General features: G+C 33.0%; 2 long non-coding RNA genes across 5 annotated transcripts in view; one reads left to right on the top strand and one right to left on the bottom strand.

Moving 5' to 3' along the window:
* The window catches only part of LOC143229766 (uncharacterized), a 127,556-nt gene that overhangs the window by 25,092 nt on the left and 84,937 nt on the right, over window positions 1-17,527 (top strand). The window lies entirely within an intron of this gene.
* The window catches only part of LOC143229765 (uncharacterized), a 116,382-nt gene continuing 102,832 nt past the window's right edge, over window positions 3,978-17,527 (bottom strand). Inside the window, exons 2-3 of one of the 3 annotated variants that reach the window (XR_013016048.1) lie at window positions 14,829-14,947; window positions 3,978-4,839 (exon numbers count right to left, since the gene is read on the bottom strand). This is a non-coding gene — a long non-coding RNA (uncharacterized LOC143229765). Of the gene's footprint in view, window positions 4,840-13,191; window positions 13,489-14,828; window positions 14,948-17,527 lie in introns of those variants that run through there. The other 2 variants (XR_013016054.1, XR_013016056.1) reach the window with 2 other exon arrangements.

Below are 17,527 nucleotides of genomic sequence, written 5' to 3'. Positions count from 1 at the left end.
AACAGTGAAGCGAAAACAGTGGATCTATTGATTAGGCTCTATTAATTTCATTGTCCATTCTGAATTTGTCCATAATAGAAAAAAAAATGTATTGAACAAAGTTAGTCAGTAGAGCTGTATTCACAAAGAAAAAGAAAACAAACAAATTTCCTATATTGTAAGATAACACAATTTTTTAAATTGGGTAATTTTAAGATGAACTTAATCTTCGGTTACAAACCAATATTTGAAGAATCGCACAATAGTGTGCCCTGTTACAAAGATAGTTGTAGTACCATTGTAACGGTTTATTTCGGGTCTTGTTTGAAATTATAACATTCTTCAATAAGTTGTTCTATAGAAAGCTTGCTAAAGGCAAACGGTCAGAAAGTGGACAAGGTAAGAGGTGAAAAGATTGCTTGAAGTCGACAATGAAGCTCTGTGACATAACAACTTGAAACTGGTAGCTCGAGATTGACGTAAATTACTTCACAGTGAAGCGCCTGAATTTCATTCTTACCCCCATCAGGGATGCAAGACTTGTCAACAAGATCTGCAGCCATTTGCTCCAAACCCAGAATTCTCTTCTGCACGGTGCGGAAAAAGGTTTCGTGGAAGAATTATGTTTATTAGCAACTATCGGGATACATAAAAAACCCTGACATGTAAAACGGCTATCATCTTCATATGCGATGGACGAAACATATAGCATTATTCGTGTTACTTTTGTCTTGTTATTCAATGAGCTTCGAAGGTTACCAGTCTCTTCAGATGTGTTTGGAGACCATATTTCGGTGCATTAACAGAGCTCTTTGTGAGCTAGAAGGTTGTCAGTTTTGTACAGATTTAGACGAGAATTAAAGTTTCATTTGTCAAGTTTTATTACATGCAAAATTAGCTTAATAAATAATTTCTAAACGATAAATCGGATATTTATATGTATGTAGAATGTTATATAAAAACTATCGTTTTCTCTTATCGGTCCGGCATGGCCAGGTGATTAAGGCACTCGACTAGTAATCTAAGGGTTGCGAGTTCGAATCTCCGTCACACCAAACATGCCCACCCTTTCAGCTGTGGGGGCGTTATAATATGACGGTCAATCCCACTATTTGTTGGTAAAAAAGTAACTCAAGAGTTAGTGGTGGGTGGTGATAAATAACAGCCTTCCATTTAGTCTTACACCGCAAAATTAAGACCGAGTAACGCAGAGAACCGTCATGTAGCTTTGCGCGAAATTTAAAACAAACAAAACCAATCTTGTAGGAGCCAGGTAAATGGTGCTTGTTTGTTGCTCAATGAGCTATCTGTGCTCTGCCAATCACAGGTATCGAAATCTGTTTTTTATCCTTATTAGCCAACAGAGTTATCACTTTGCTACTGGAAGGGTATATTGTAAAGTAAGGTAAGTAAAATGAACGAGATAAAAATTACATAGAGTAAGAAATGTGACGTAAAGTTAAATGAGGTAAGACACGTGTATTTTTCAATGAAGAAATTCGTGCGTTGACCCGTATATCTCAGTTTGAAAGGTATTTATAGTACTTGTTTATCATTGAATAGTAGGCTATTTGTGTTATAGAAACAGACAATTTAATTATTGGACCGGTTGATACTAAGATCTGAGTTGCAAAGTATTGGGCAGACCATGCTTCTACACAGAAATAGAGTTTCTATCGGTAGTTACATTTTATATAGAGCTACATATAGTTTGTATATTATACGTATTCGTTCTCAAGACCTTTGTAAAACCTAGATGTGTGTGGTAATTTTTCCGGTGCTTTTAACCAGATACAGACAATTCTTTTGCAGGTGAGAAAAGATTAGTCCTACACAAACAGTTATAAAAATGGTGTTCAATAATTTGCACTGTTACCTGACCAATGTAAGAATACTGTTAATAATAACATTTTAGTGAAACTAATTTATAACGAAATTTCAATTACATCGATGGTGCTCTGTTCTGATAGACTTCAGGGATTTGTCCCTGAGTGCATTCAGTAAAAACGTCTGAAATTACAAAGAAAATACTATTGTCAATATTCAGAGAAAATACCTGTCTACTACTAATAACATATCGAGATCCGAATTTTAGTGTTGATTAAGAGTACTAGCATGTGTCGTTTGTACAGATTAGATATTTCAAAACGCAGAAAAATTCCTCTTAAATATGTTTCACCTTATTCAAACACCCTTTGTAAAATAACTGATATAAGTTTTAGTTAACCCATAAAATATATTGCAGAAATTAAATACAAACCTTTTACAAGGTAATTCACTCGTTTTGAATAAATTTTTCTCTTCTACTATTGTCGAGCTTACGATGTTTACAATTCTATCGTGTCTTACGATCTCCAATATGTATGTCCTTATAGCCAAAGAAACGTTTTTTCGTAAGCACACACTTTCAGGTAATAAAAACCAAATTTGATATATATGTGTATATTCGTGACAGAAATAAAAATATCATAATTTATATCTTACGGCAGAGGAAAATGAAAAGAACATTAATAACCTAGATGGGCTTGCTGTTCAAGTAGATATCTTTGTATACATATATATATATATAGATTTTGTTAAAACAACAGCAGTTGTCAAAAATAGATCTTTAAAGAAACAGGAAAAAGTAGAGGTCGCTGTAATAGATTAAGGTTAGTGACCGTAATTGAAGATATTAGAACAAGCCTTCGTTTCCATTCTAATGTCTTCTTTTCGTTTCGGAAAAAAACAAACAACAAAAACGTATGAAGTCAACTGGACGATCTACAATTGCATGCACACATCGTAGTACAAGTAAATTGTATCGAAGTATATTTTAAAAAATACACATAATGTTTCTACCCTCTCCTTTGATGTTTCCTCCTAGATTTTCAAAATGAATTTCTTAGAAATGTATGTTTATTAAAGTCTCTGAAAAAGTATTGAGTCTTTTTAATTTAAACCTAACAGTGAATAAAAAGCATTTTAGTGGTTCTACCACAAACGAAAAACACCACTTAGTAACAGATATATGTATAGTACGCGGCTAGCAATTAGTATCTTAATATCAACATGAAAATCTATTATTACGCGCCTCCACATTTATATCAGTCAGTACCAAATATATCACATAATTACTATTTACTATAGGTATATATACCTTCATGATTATATTGACCAATATTGGAGGTACCAGATATCCACATTTTATTACACTCACCCATATGTATATCAAGCACCACATTATTTACCAAATCTTTAACGTTTGCTATGTGTATAGACTTTTAGACAAAAATTATATTTTAAAACTATGACAGTAATTTATTTACTTGACATTTTGAGCAAACACTCTTTTTCAAGCCCCAAACAACCAATATCCCATCCTTTTACAGGTAAAAATATTAATTCTATACCTACTAAATAGTTATAAATACTGTGTTTAATGATTCGTATTGATACCTCAACTGTGCGTGGACCAATGTAAGAATACTGTTAATAATATTCACACATTTAAATATAGTTTTGTTTTTCTAATATTCACATATTATTTCTATTAGTGCTATTCTATTTGTGAAGTGAATTCACACCAAATTCACACCTTTAAATGCAGTTTATTTTTCTAATTTCCACATATATCTTACATGAATACCATTCTGTTTGTGAATTCACACCAAATTCACACATTTAAATGCAGTTTATTTTTCTAATTTCCACATATATCTTATATGAATACCATTCTGTTTGTGAATTCACACCAAATTCACACCTTTAAATGCAGTTTATTTTTCTAATTTCCACATATATCTTATATGAATACCATTCTGTTTGTGAATTCACACCAAATTCACACCTTTAAATGCAGTTTATTTTTCTAATTTCCACATATATCTTATATGAATACCATTCTGTTTGTGAATTCACACCAAATTCAGACATTTAAATAAAAAGAACAGGAGTGTGAAGTTTATACGTGTTCCTTTAACAGTGTGGATTTCTAACCTTTATCAACAAGGATTCTGTTTATTCGAACCACTTTTTTATTTTCTTGTCATTTATATTGTATATTCCAGCGAATAAGTTAACCCTTATGTTTGTTATTTTTATCAAACTTTACTTTGTATGGACTGTTACTGGGAAAAATATTCAACCAATCGTTTAATCAATAAGTTATACTGTTAGAATAATAATAATATATATAAAACAACGTGGCAAAGGGATTTCTTTTCTAAATAATTTAGAAAATCGTTATATTTATTTTTTCTTGCATCTCCCAGAACCTAAGGAATTTTAGAGTAATAATGTATTTCTATTACTTGGATCAATAACAAAACCTTTAAAAGGTTGTCCAAACCTAAAAAACAGCAGCAACAAAACCATTGTCGAAAGATCTATGTGTATACGCACAGGAATTTTTTTGCTCCAGGTTAACTTAGATTTCGAGTTTTTGAAACTGGACAGCATTGCATATTCAAAGGTCCTAAACATTAAGGCTAGAAGTCCCCAGAATTTTAGGGCACAGGATTCTATAATTTTGCATTACTGATGAAAGCCTGACAGCCAGCAGGAACATCTTCTGCCATAATGGTTTTTTCCAACTCCTTGAGTCGATTGAGAGGGTTGACTGACACCAGAACTATAACGCACAGCCTATTTAGGATCCTTGTTTTGAGCCTCACACCCTTCGATCAGCAGTCGGACACATTATTTATTAAATATAGTTAATTTTAGTCGTAGCAAAGCCTCCTGTAATACAGCGGTACTTATGCGGACTCACAATGCTAGAAACCAGGTTTCGATAACTGTGGTGGGCAGAGTACAGATAGCCCTCCGAGTAGTTTTGTACTTAACTTCAAACAAACAAACAAACAGTCATAGAAATATCTGTAATTAAATATATAAAAGAATTATTAGAATTTTTATTGACACTCAAATGAATGTAAATATTGTAAAACTACCATCATAGACAAAAAAAATCTGCTTTTAGTATGTTGACGCTCTTATATTATCAGCTAAACTTCTCTTACGAGTTTGTTGACAGTCGCGCCATGATAAATTTTTAAAACTTGTTTATTAAGTAAACTTTAATTATATTTAATTTTGTAAATTATATAAACTTGACGGAGACACGAGTATACCGTCAAACTGTTAATAGTTTGTCACATCAGTCAGTCACATACAATATAGTTTGACTAAACAAAAGAAAATTATAATGTAAATAATGACTAAAATAAATATTTTAGTGCTCAGCTGTGTCCTTAGTCCTAATTTTAACGTGAAATTAGTCAAAATTATATGCTTTTGAATATGTGATGGTAAGTCTCCGGATTTGCAACGCTAAAATCAGGGGTTCGATTCCCCTCGGTGGGCTCAGCAGATAGATAGCCCGATGTGGCTTTGTTATAAGAAAAAACACAAACACATGAATATATGATGGTTGAACTTCCAAATACCTAACCTGCTCAGTAAATTGTTAGAAGGTTAAAAAATTACTTCTAAATTAGCTGTTTACTGTTTGTGTTTATCCTCAGTTTCGATTTCAATCATTCGATTTTTTGTTTGTGACAAAAACAGATGTATACAGAAAAGAGTATACTTTTCGTAGCAATGAGACTGAATGTAAAATAAGAAATTTGCTCTCTTAAGTCCGTTAGCTCTAAGATATTTCAGCAGTAACACAGTTTACGACAAAAGCACAACTTCTCATAACTTCGAATTTAGTAAAATGTCTTTTAAAACAACTCCTCCAATGGTCCAGTCGTACGTCTATAGGCTTATTACGCTAAAAGTTTGTTTTTGATATTTGTTATGGTAGAACACAGCCTAATTATGTAGTTTTGCGCTTAATAACAACTAAACCAGACTAAACTTTTAAAATGGCTTGCTTATGAAAGGGCTTCATTGTGGGAGAGCGGTGAATTTGAGAACTTATAATGCTAAAACTCGGCATTTGATGATCGTGGTGGGCATAACACAGATAGCTTATGGTGTAGTTTTGCGTTTAACAATAAACAAAAAAAGATTACGAAGGCGCCAAAAAAATGAAAGCCCCCCTGCAGATCAGCAATAAATATGAGGCCTATAAAGTTAAATATACAATTTCAATATGCGTGGTGAGCAGAGGACAGATAACCTACTGTTTAGCTTTGTGCTTCACAAGAAACAAAAGAAATATTAAAAAAAATATATTTCAAATAAAAAATGTTTTAAGTGCGTTAGAAAAAATAAAATTACGTCGTGGTTTAAAGTTTCTACTTTTTTGTGATACTTGAAACATAAACAGCTGTTATTATTAATACAGAAAAACTGGTTGTCAGCTCTTTATACTGGATTATGTTCGTATAACTGAGTCCCATATGGACAATAGAAATAGGAGAGTGAACCTCTTTCTAGTGTGCAAAATATTTCATAGCGATATAAGTCGAATAACCTCGAAACGTAGAGGTTTGTATATTAATCAATTTGTAAACAGCTTTTTGTATTTTTTGAAACAAGTAACGTAATACACATAAATAAGATTATATTATAAAAGATTTAATAACAATTCTAGTATCATCAGGTTCTTCATTATTAATTTATTAATCAACGTTTTTGTCATGTTGGGTCCTTGAAATTACTTCTATTTAACACCTATTATACTAAATCTGATGTCTATGATTTTACATTATTATTCGATAATGCAATATTCATTGTACAGACTTCTGCGGAGGAGGGAAGGGCATGTTCTAACTATGTGTCCTTATAAACTTTCCATAAATCTTTCACTCAACTTTAAAGCCTTCTGGAGATTTTTTGTGGCACCAGGAGAAATGTGCATCTTCACCATAACGACTTTTTGTGTTGGAAATTTATTCTTTCGTAACCACAATTTTCACTTTGGAGAGAAGAACGTTGCTACAGGTTGGCGTGAGGTGTGGTTTCGGAACTCTTGCTGCCCTAAATCCTCTGATGTACGATCTTTGTCGTTTTTTTGCAGGTGGTCATTGCAATTTTCATCTTTTAAGTTTACACTCTTTTGATCTACGTAGCTTAACAAACCTTGGATTCTCAGGAAAGAATATAACATGTCTCTCCAATCGTAAGCCCACCCATGGTAGCAGTCCTCGGGAATTCGTCGTGAATTACATGTATAGATGGTATTATATCGCTTCTGTAATTCACCGGTTAGCTTTTCTGGTGGCTCGCCATTGTACCGAGATATGCAGGTCGTTCATATAGCGTGCGATTAACCATCTGTAGAATATTTTCTCTACGAATACTTATTTCGAGTAATTTTGAGCAAACAAAGACTACCTGGCATAATCTCGAGACATCTCAGTATATTATTTCAACTATAGCAGCTCTTATTATAAACAAATATAATACTACCTTTTAATTAAGCGTAAAAATGATTCTAGTTAGATAATAGAAACATAATTTATGTCTGTTGTATGACAAATAGCCAGCAAAGTTTCTTTCAATGCAAATGTCAAAGACATATACTCAAACAATAAAATAGCGTCACACATGAGTTGCATTTTTTTTTTACCTTTTAATATCTATCTTCAGATTTCCAAGGTCATTAGAGTGACTGTGTCTGAAAGGACTCAAGGTTAAGTTTTGGATAATATACAATCCTTGTAAACACTAGATGTGCAATAGCAGATAATATACAACCCTTGTAAACATTAGCTGTGCAACACCAGATAATATATATATATAATTCTTGTAAAAACTATATGTGCAACAGCAGATGATATACAACCCTTGTAAACATTAGCTGTGCAATAGCAGATAATATATAATCCTTGTAAACACTAGCTGTGCAACACCAGATAATATATATATATAATTCTTGCAAAAACTATATGTGTAACAGCGGATGATATACAACCCTTGTAAACATTAGCTGTGCAACACCAGATAATATATATATATATAATTCTTGTAAAAACTATATGTGCAACAGCAGATGATATACAACCCTTGTAAGCATTAGCTGTGCAATAGCAGATAATATATAATCCTTGTAAACACTAGTTGTGCAGCACCAGATAATATATATATATAATTCTTGTAAAAACTATATGTGCAACAGCAGATGATATATAACCATTGTAAACACTAACTGTTCAATAGCAGATAATAGATAAGTAAACTCTATCTGTGTAGTAGCGGATTTTTGTGGCAGATGTTCTGTTCGAATGAATCAATTACATGTTATTTGTTTGATCATAAAGGTTTCCTCTTTGCACAGATCCAGTCTTTTTCTCACTCACTCTAACTATGTAAAAAAAAATTAAAAAATAGTAATTCTACCGCAGTCACAATCGATTTACAAATTCTACATCAGTGCATAAGCGTCTAGCCTTTATAGATAATGTTAGGTTATTTTGGCCACGTAAGAAGCTGAAACGTCTCAACTACTTTACTTGCGTTTTGTATATTTATAAATGAGTCATCTGGTCTGGCATGACCAGGTGGTCAGGGCGCTCAACTCCTAAGCTGAGGGTCACAGGTTCGAGTCCCTATCACTCCGAGAAGGCTCCCCTTTCAGCCGTAGGGACGTTTTGAAGTGTCGGTCAATCGCGCAATTCTTTGGTAAAAAGTATTCCAAGAGTTGGCGGTCAGTGGTGATGACCAACTGTTTTCTCTCCAGCCTTACACTGCTAAATTAAAGACGACTAGCGCAGATAGCTCTCGTTTAAATTTGTCCAAAATTCAAAAAAAACAAACAAAAAACTTTCTCACATGTAATATATGTCTTTTGTCAGAGTGACGATCCCACAATAATACCAACGTTGTAAAACAATCTTTCTTACGGTTAACAACTTGTACAATAACAAAAGTGTAATTACTGAATTAGTAACATAGTTTGTGCTTCAGTTGAAAATAACACAAAAAATGATAATTTCCTAGCGTTAGCGTCGTATAAGTTGAAAAAAAAGCAACAACTAAATTTAATATATTTATTTATCTTGTTTAGTCTTTCACTGCTAAATTAGGGACGGCTATTGCGGATAGCCCTCGTCTCGCTTTACACGAAAGTCATCAGAGCAGTTAGATGTTTTCTGTTTCATAACTAAAGCCTTACATGTACGTATGTTAACGAATTCAAATATTATATTACATGAACTTCAATATAGCTAGTTCTACAGAATCCCATTCCTGTTATATTTAAAAATAACAACAACAAAACAAACATAAATACAATCTATCACTTGTACAACACCGTATAACATACAGTACATTTCCTCAAATAAAAAAAACAACACAAAACACCATTAACTATATATGGCTCTATTACCCTATGGTAGAGAAACTACGACTTTAGGTGTTATGAAACCTAAATCACCCTTCTTGGGTTCTAAGTTGTAAGTTTTTATCGCTGAGGAGTTGATTCCTTTTTTTTAAATAAGCAAACAACGCACTAACAACTGATCTATTTAATATGATATTCATACATTCTATAATACTTTAAATATAAAACAAGTTTTCTGACACCGTAAAGACCTTCTAAGAAAACAAGTCATTAAACTCTGCATACCATATGTGAAAACGAATCGTTCAAGAAAAGAACTGTAATTACTGCTATATGGACAATAGTAGCTTTACCCAGGGTTTCTTCCTGGAATATAATCCGAACTGGCGTGCTTATGTTCTTTGTCTGTGTATTTACAGTCTACCACCGATGTCATACGGACTAAGCTCAATTTTCCTTTCAGTATCGAAGATAACTGGTTTAAGTCGAACTCTGGGACAAATATCCATTGTATTTTATCATTGTATCATGGAATTAGAGAGACAATAAGAAACAAAGTAGTGTATACTGCAAACTGATGACATATTACAAACTATATATATATTTAGTCGACGTTTTAAAGTGTTGTTTTTATGATTCCAAGAAAGATAAGATTCCTTTGCAGCTTATGTTCTCATTATTCAAGAGTAATAGCGATCCGAAACAGGTTTATTTATTAAGAAAAACAACAATTTTTCATAGTAAATCACACGAGTTTAGTCGAGGTTGTTCAAATTTTCTGGTTGTCATATTTTTCTTCGCTCTACATATTCGAGCATAGCTTTGAGGGGATAACTTTCACCTTTTCAAAGTCTCGTGGAAGGACTTTTCTTGTATGAAGGAAACACTAGTAAAATTGTCTCTTTTTTATGAAATCAATGGACCAGAAGCTTTATGGGTAATTACCTTCTATGAAAAATAAAATACACTAAAATCTGTTTGTGCGCTGGAGCGAAACGGTAACAAAACTGACACACTCATCAGAGGGCACGTTCTGATACTCTTCTTCATTCATGCTTCAGACAGGAACGTCTGTAATTATTTTTCAGAATACGTGCTATTTTAAAATATCAAAGTACTAGTCAAAGCAAACGATCCACATGGCTAGATCTAGACCTGTCTGCTGCCTTGTCTCATGCGCAGATCCCATTCCAGCATCTTACAGTGATTTCTAGTCTGCCTACCGGTCTATGAAACGTAGAGTTAAGGTTAATATTTCTAGACGACGTAGGTGTTTTTGTTAAGCATTTTCTATTTAATACAGTCCACGTTTCGAGCATTTTATAAACATTTATCCACCATTCGTTCAATATTGCTTTCTTACTTTCAACTGTATTGGTTAAAATCAACAAATTTTACTGATTTACTGTCGGAGTTTCAATATCTTTGTTCGTACAGCTTTATTCTTATAATCTATAAATATAATCTGTTTATGAGAAAAAAATAGAATTGATTACTTAACATTAGACTCTTCTCAGTATACAGCAGATATTATCACATATAATCACATAGTCGACTTTACTTTCACTCAGAGTTGTTTTTGTGTTTGTTTACTTTAGTTCAAAACCGAGTAGTAGTCTATTTGTGTTTTGTCCATCACCAGGAAATTAATTTCGAGTATTAACCTCAGAAACTTATCGCTGACCCACTGGGGACCAGTTTTGGTTGTTTTCTCTTAAGCACAGTGTACTTTCTATAGGAAATATCAAAACTCGATATTTAGTGTTATAAGTCATCGTACTTACCGCTGAGCCACAGTGAAGCCTAAAGTTATTATTAATGATCTGCTGTCATGCTGCTTTCTGGTACTTTCTTTTCTAGTTGTTTTGTTTTAAAGGTCATTACATACAGCAAAATATAGGTTTGAAGCTAACCTCAAAATCATCTTCCACCAGGGGCTTTCTTTAGGCAAATAGAATACTGCCGAAAACACCCAGGTGGTTGTGAGAAGATGGACTAGTATTTAGCCTTTTTAGTTATTTAAAATTCTGTCATATATAAACGTTATAGTGCAAACGTCTTTTCTAAGTTGATGCTGCATGATCATGAATAATTATACTTGTCATAAGGTATTAATATTAGGGCTATTGCATTTTAACCACTGCGTTCTTTATCTAGCCCCTGAGGAAATTTTAATAATTAGAAGACTGTGTAATAATAATAATATCTCCAACATTATGTTCGCCATTTTTATTGTAACGGACAACCAACTGAGATAAATTGTTACTCCATTAATGTCTCCTAGTAAGAAAATGTTTAATAATTCAATCTGTCAAATATCGTCCCTTTTGTAAACAAACTTCGTCCGCGGGTCTTATGTTAGAGTCATGAGACGATCATTAGCAAGTGTTCTGCCAACTGAGCTGAAGAAGAGATTCATTATTAATCGGTTGTAAGGCCCTTTTTGTTAACTCAAACTAACACAAAATTGGCGCCCTAAATAGTTGTCTTATTTCGCCGGAAGGGCGCCAGTATGAAATCTCTGATTTTAATCATACGACTCCAGTAGAATTATTTCAATAATATCGAAGTGAGAAAAATAGCATTAAGTTCGTTCCTCAAAATAGTTCGTTATTTCTAAAACAATAACATGGTACTGAAAGAAACGGAAGAATATCTTACAGAAATAAAAATAAAGTGACAAAATCACCTACGTACTATATTAGCGAATAGACATACTGACACTGATAAAAATGAATATAAAAAAACCACACGACTGAGTATTATATTAGGGCGAAGAAACATGGTGACAGAAGTAAAGTGACAAGAAAAAATTACTGGGCAGTAAAGCTGACGTTAGCTTACTCATTAAAAGATTTCACTTTGAAATGGAGAAACAAAAGAGAAATGAGTAGGTAACTCGACGAAGAAAACACGTTTGGCAAATGTGTTGTAGCTTCAGACACATATCATATCTAATATCTTTACATTGCTCACTCACAACAGCTATCATTGAACAATGTTTATAACTAATAAGATATATTAAGGTTATTTTTATTTATATTGTATTATCAAAATTACAAATAACTTAAAAAATACAATAAAAAATCTACTTCACCATATTGCAGTAACGTCGTTAACTGAACATGTAATAGTGAAGATTAATCAGAGTTCTCCTATATTCTCTTTGTGTCACATACAACATATTCTCTTTGTGTCACTGAATTCAAACATTTTAAGTAGGGAAATATAGTAAGTGTTTCAATAGTTTCTCACAAATCACATTATATCTGATTACCTGAGTGGCTAAGTGAATCCACATGTTTATTTATTTATGTATATATATGTTTTCATGTGTTTCTAGAATGTAAATAAAATTATGGGCCTAGTATGTTTGAAATTTGTATGACATGTTTTATGACTCTGTGCTCGTGTGAACGTTTTTTCGCAGACATATATAACAATAACAACTTTACTGCTACCTATAATATCAAACAATGTTTCTTGTAGAACAACTCTATAAGCTAGATAACGTTTTTGTTATCAGCATCTGAGTCATGAACATTCAGTATCTACCATCGTTCTTGAAATGGTAAACTTTCTGTCACCACGTATTATATTTAAATTATTTTCATTATCTGCTAGGTCAATCACAGTCTTTTCAAACTAATCATTAAGTTAATATAGTTGCGCTAACTATATATATATATTTTATATATAATTTAATTAAATATATAATTTAAATATATTTAAATATATTTAATATATTTAATATATATATATATATATTAAAGTTAAAAACAAGTTACAACTTATATTTATTAAATATATATATATATATATATATATATTAAAGTTAAAAACAAGTTACAACTTATATTTATTAAATATATATATATATATATATATATATATTAAAGTTAAAAACAAGTTACAACTTATATTTATTAAACTCTCGTAAATATATATATATATATATGCACTTATAAAGCTTTTTCAAATATTTAGTCACTTACATTTATTAAACCACCCCTCTCCAATGACTCAGAGACAAGACTGTAGCTTTGTAACGCTACAAACTGGATTACGATACCCATTGTGGGCACAGTACATACACATAGCCCATGGCATAGCTTTGCGCTTAACAGCTAAAAAAAGGCATTAATCAGGGTTAGAATGTTAGCTACACATTTGTATATTACACTTTATGGAATTAGGTGTTTAAATATCTCTGTCATTAGAGCTCTAAACATATTTTGGTATAATTTTGAATATAATTATATGTTATTTAAATATGTTCATTTACGTTCTCTCTCTCTCTATATATATATGGAATGATCTTTTGATTTTAATATGTTCCTCTTAGAAACGTCTAATTACATTGAATAATCTACTTTTTCTGCACATTCATCCGATATTAACCACAGCCACAAGAACTTGTCTGTATCAAATGCCATATTGACGTCATTATGTCACGTGACCGACACTTTTCACTCATCTGCATGGTATATTAAATTACACCACTTGTTTATGAAGGAGATCTAACAGGCTTCTTACTTTCTCTAACATAGACCGTATATGTTCAACGAGTTGAGTTTTCGTCAAGTACTTCTGTGAACTATGACCTTGGACAGAAATTGTGTATGTTAATATACAATACGGCCTTATTAGAAATATAAGGCTACGTAATTATTATATGTATTTATAAATGAATAAACATATATACATATATATGAGACAAAGAGCATGGCATGAAAAAGAACCACATTCACAACAGTGTGTAAAGCTACACATTACTGTCTTAACTTGACAAAAGGATCGTGAATGAATGTTGTTTTTCTCTTTGTATAAAAAAAATACACACTTTGTGCGTCATTAGTTTCATTCCTATAATTCTCTAACGCGTGTTCACGGTAAAGATTACTTACCGACTGGAGTGCCCCTCCCCAGTGGCACAGCAGTATATTGTGAACTCAGACTGCTAGGAATAGTGGGCAGAGCACAAATAGCCCATTATGTCGCTTTGTGCTTTATTCGAAACAAACAAGCAAAATTTACTGGAGCACTGTGTGAGGGAATTGTTCATCAACTAAAAACGAACAAACGTTCGAATAAGCCAACTTCTGAAACTCTTAATATTTCTTTCTCTGGGACGCTGGTTGGGGCGAAATTATATTTTAAAAATCTGAACAAATGCAAACGCCAAATATTAAAATTTCACTGTCAAGGTACTGAATGTCCCCATTCTGTATAAACTTATAAGTCAATAATATCCAATATCACGCTCCTAACATTTAAGTCTTTTCCCCTTCTCGGCACAGATAGCCTAGCTGCTTTGTACCATAAAACACCAAATCAACCAACCAAATCAAATCCCCCTTTTCCTTCCCGTGATTTGAAAGTTATTCGGTTTGGGATTTTTTTTCACAATTAGTTGATATATCAGTATGAAAACTCACTCTGAACTTACACATTCTCTAAAGCAAAATAACAGTGTATCTCCAAAGGTAGTTATAATATATGTCACGTTAAGAATCAAACCATAACCTGCCCCCTGGATGGCTCGGCGGTAATTCAGTGGGCTTATAACGCTAAAAATTTGCTTTTGATACATGCAGTAGTAAAAGTACAGATACTTCATTGTGTAGTTTACCCATAGTAGCTCGGCAGTGTCTTCCACTGGGTCAGCGGTAAGTCTTCTGATTTTCCACGTTTTAAATCAGGGGATCGATTCCCCTCGGGGCACACAGCAGATAACCCGATGTGGCTTTGCTATAAGAAAAACACACACTTTAATGATAGAGTTTTGGTACTAGTAGTGCACATAGGACCGGTAGTTCATTGCGTATTTTTGCGCTTAACAACAAATAGGTAGATCACCATAATCATATGAACTATATAATTATGAGTAACACATAAACACACACAGTATGGCCTCTCTTTTTGTTTTTCAGGATAATTTGCACAAAATACGTTACGCTGAAGTGGAATTTTAGCTTAACGGGTCTTTATGCGACATATTGACAAGACCAGAGATATCTAAAGTTGAGGCGCAGACATCTCTAATTTTTGGAATCACGATCAAAGGTATTTATTATTCACTATCATTTAAAACAGTAGATCAGCGGTTAGTTTATGGACATACAATGATAAAGTTCGGGAATCGATTCTATGTGGTGGACAGAGCACGGATGCCCCATTATATAGCTTGACACTAAAACGGGAGAAAGGAAACCACTTCGAAAATGCACTCGCAACTAAAAATGCTGATGCGTGTGTTCAATGGAATCATACCTCAAATTTTGAACACTTTAATCCGCGGTAAGATAAGCTCACCGTATGCTACACTGCCTATTTACCCTTAAAACCAGAAATTTCACTTTGAAATGCTATCTATAGTTAAAACCCAGTTCTATAAAATTTAAATAATCCACTTTTTTTCGGTTTTGTGTTTTCATCTAGCTGTTATAGTTACAAGCTAATCACGTAGCGCATGAGCATAAGCAATCGTGCATCTGCCTTAATATGAAGGGAGATTGCTCTTTGACAACTCAGAGATCTTGCTCATAATCACAGAATATGGGTATTAGGATATTATTAGCTGATTAGGTTGTTTGTTTGTTTTTTAATTTCGCGCAAAGCTACACGAGGGCTATCTATGCTAGTCGTCCCTAATTTAGCAGTGTCAGACTAGAGGGAAGACAGCTAGTCATCACCAGCCACCGCTAACTCATGGGCTACTCTTTTACCAACGACTAATGGGATTGACCGTCATATTATAACGTCCCCACGCAACCCTCGGATTATGAGTCAAACGCCTTAACCCATGCCGGGCCGTTAGCTGATTGGTAGTGTTGTAAAATGTTTATTGTTATTACATGTTATTAACAAGGTTATAAAAGAAAACCATTGTCAGTCAGATTAACATATTTGTGGTTTGTAAATTTTTGGTTTTACTTTACTGGCTTTCTCAAGTGCTTTAATGGCTTTCTATTCTGCAGTTGGTTTGTTTCATTACTCAGCAGTACGTGTAAAGTGTTTAAAAAGTTTTGTTTACATACAGTTTGCGTTGTGTTTGAGATTTTAATTTGTATTACACGTCCGGCCCATTCCTACTATAAGTACTACTGTACTACTGTACTTATAGTAGTAATTATACTATAACAGTTTCAAATCGAATACAGAACGCTATATAAAAATAATGTTAAAGTTGAAAATCACTAGATTACATGATAATCATACAGCCAGTATGAAACAGCATTGGAATGACATGTATCAGAATTACAATTTGACATTCTTTAGTGTTAAGTAGGCAGTGGAAGGAAGCTACCAAAAAGTGATTGCTTTTAGAAAGGATATATAACAGCTATTTCTGATGCAAAATATTCATATGCTTAGGTCATAAATGTGCGTTAAATCGGGAATTTGAATATCCTAGATGTTTCTTTTACTTACTTACTACTGGCATTGGAAAACAGAGGAATGTGGATCAACGTGAGGCACCAGTGTAACCCAGAAACAGACATTCAATAAGTTGTACCTCAGACGTGACAAGCAAAATGTGATGTTTTGTAACAAATGAGAATCCAAGAACACTGAAGTTAGTAACAACACGTGCTTTAGGCGATAGTGACATAATTTAGAATGTCCTCGGTCTCAAAAAAACAAAGTAAATTACATGTACAAAAATTTCTTCCACAACATGTTTAGGAAAGGAAAACCAACACTAGAGAAACTGGACAAAACAGAAACACAAAGTATATTATATTTTGCAGTGAGAAACAAAACTTCAATGATGACTTCGATAAATGGAAACCATTGTTCTTGGAGCAAACGAAAACCAAGAAGTTTCCCATGCTGCTTTGATGACAAGTGATGAATCAGATCATTTAGGTCTTCAAGCGTTGTCAGTAGAGGCAGTTTATGTTAGGATAGTTGAAATACCACAGGAATAAAATTACTAGTTGAAGATAATTTATTGTTTTCTTCACGGGATAACTCGTTTGCTTCCAAATTTGCTGACAGATATGGCACTGGGAGACCATGTCCATGAGGTACTAATTTCATTGCAGATGCAATAAGACTTTGAGGCTTTACTTGAGCTGAAAGCATTCAGCATATCAAATAATTTCCTAAAAATATATTTTACATTGCTAGAGTTCAAAGAAGTTGAAAAACAAAGATTTAAAAAATTTACTTATATTTAGGATAAGATGTGAAGAGGAAAATAGAACTTTGGTTTAACTGTTGTGAAACGATCTGAGGTGTAACTCACATACAAAACGTAGTCCGAGAGCTGATGGTGGATGATGTTGAGAGATGCTTTCCCTCTATTTTAGCTCTATAAAATTA

Source organism: Tachypleus tridentatus, chromosome 10, assembly GCF_004210375.1.
Source record: "Tachypleus tridentatus isolate NWPU-2018 chromosome 10, ASM421037v1, whole genome shotgun sequence".
Taxonomy (NCBI): Eukaryota; Metazoa; Arthropoda; class Merostomata; order Xiphosura; family Limulidae; genus Tachypleus; species Tachypleus tridentatus.
The sequence above is the reverse complement of the archived record's forward strand: the minus strand, read 5'-3'. Positions and strand labels throughout refer to the sequence as shown.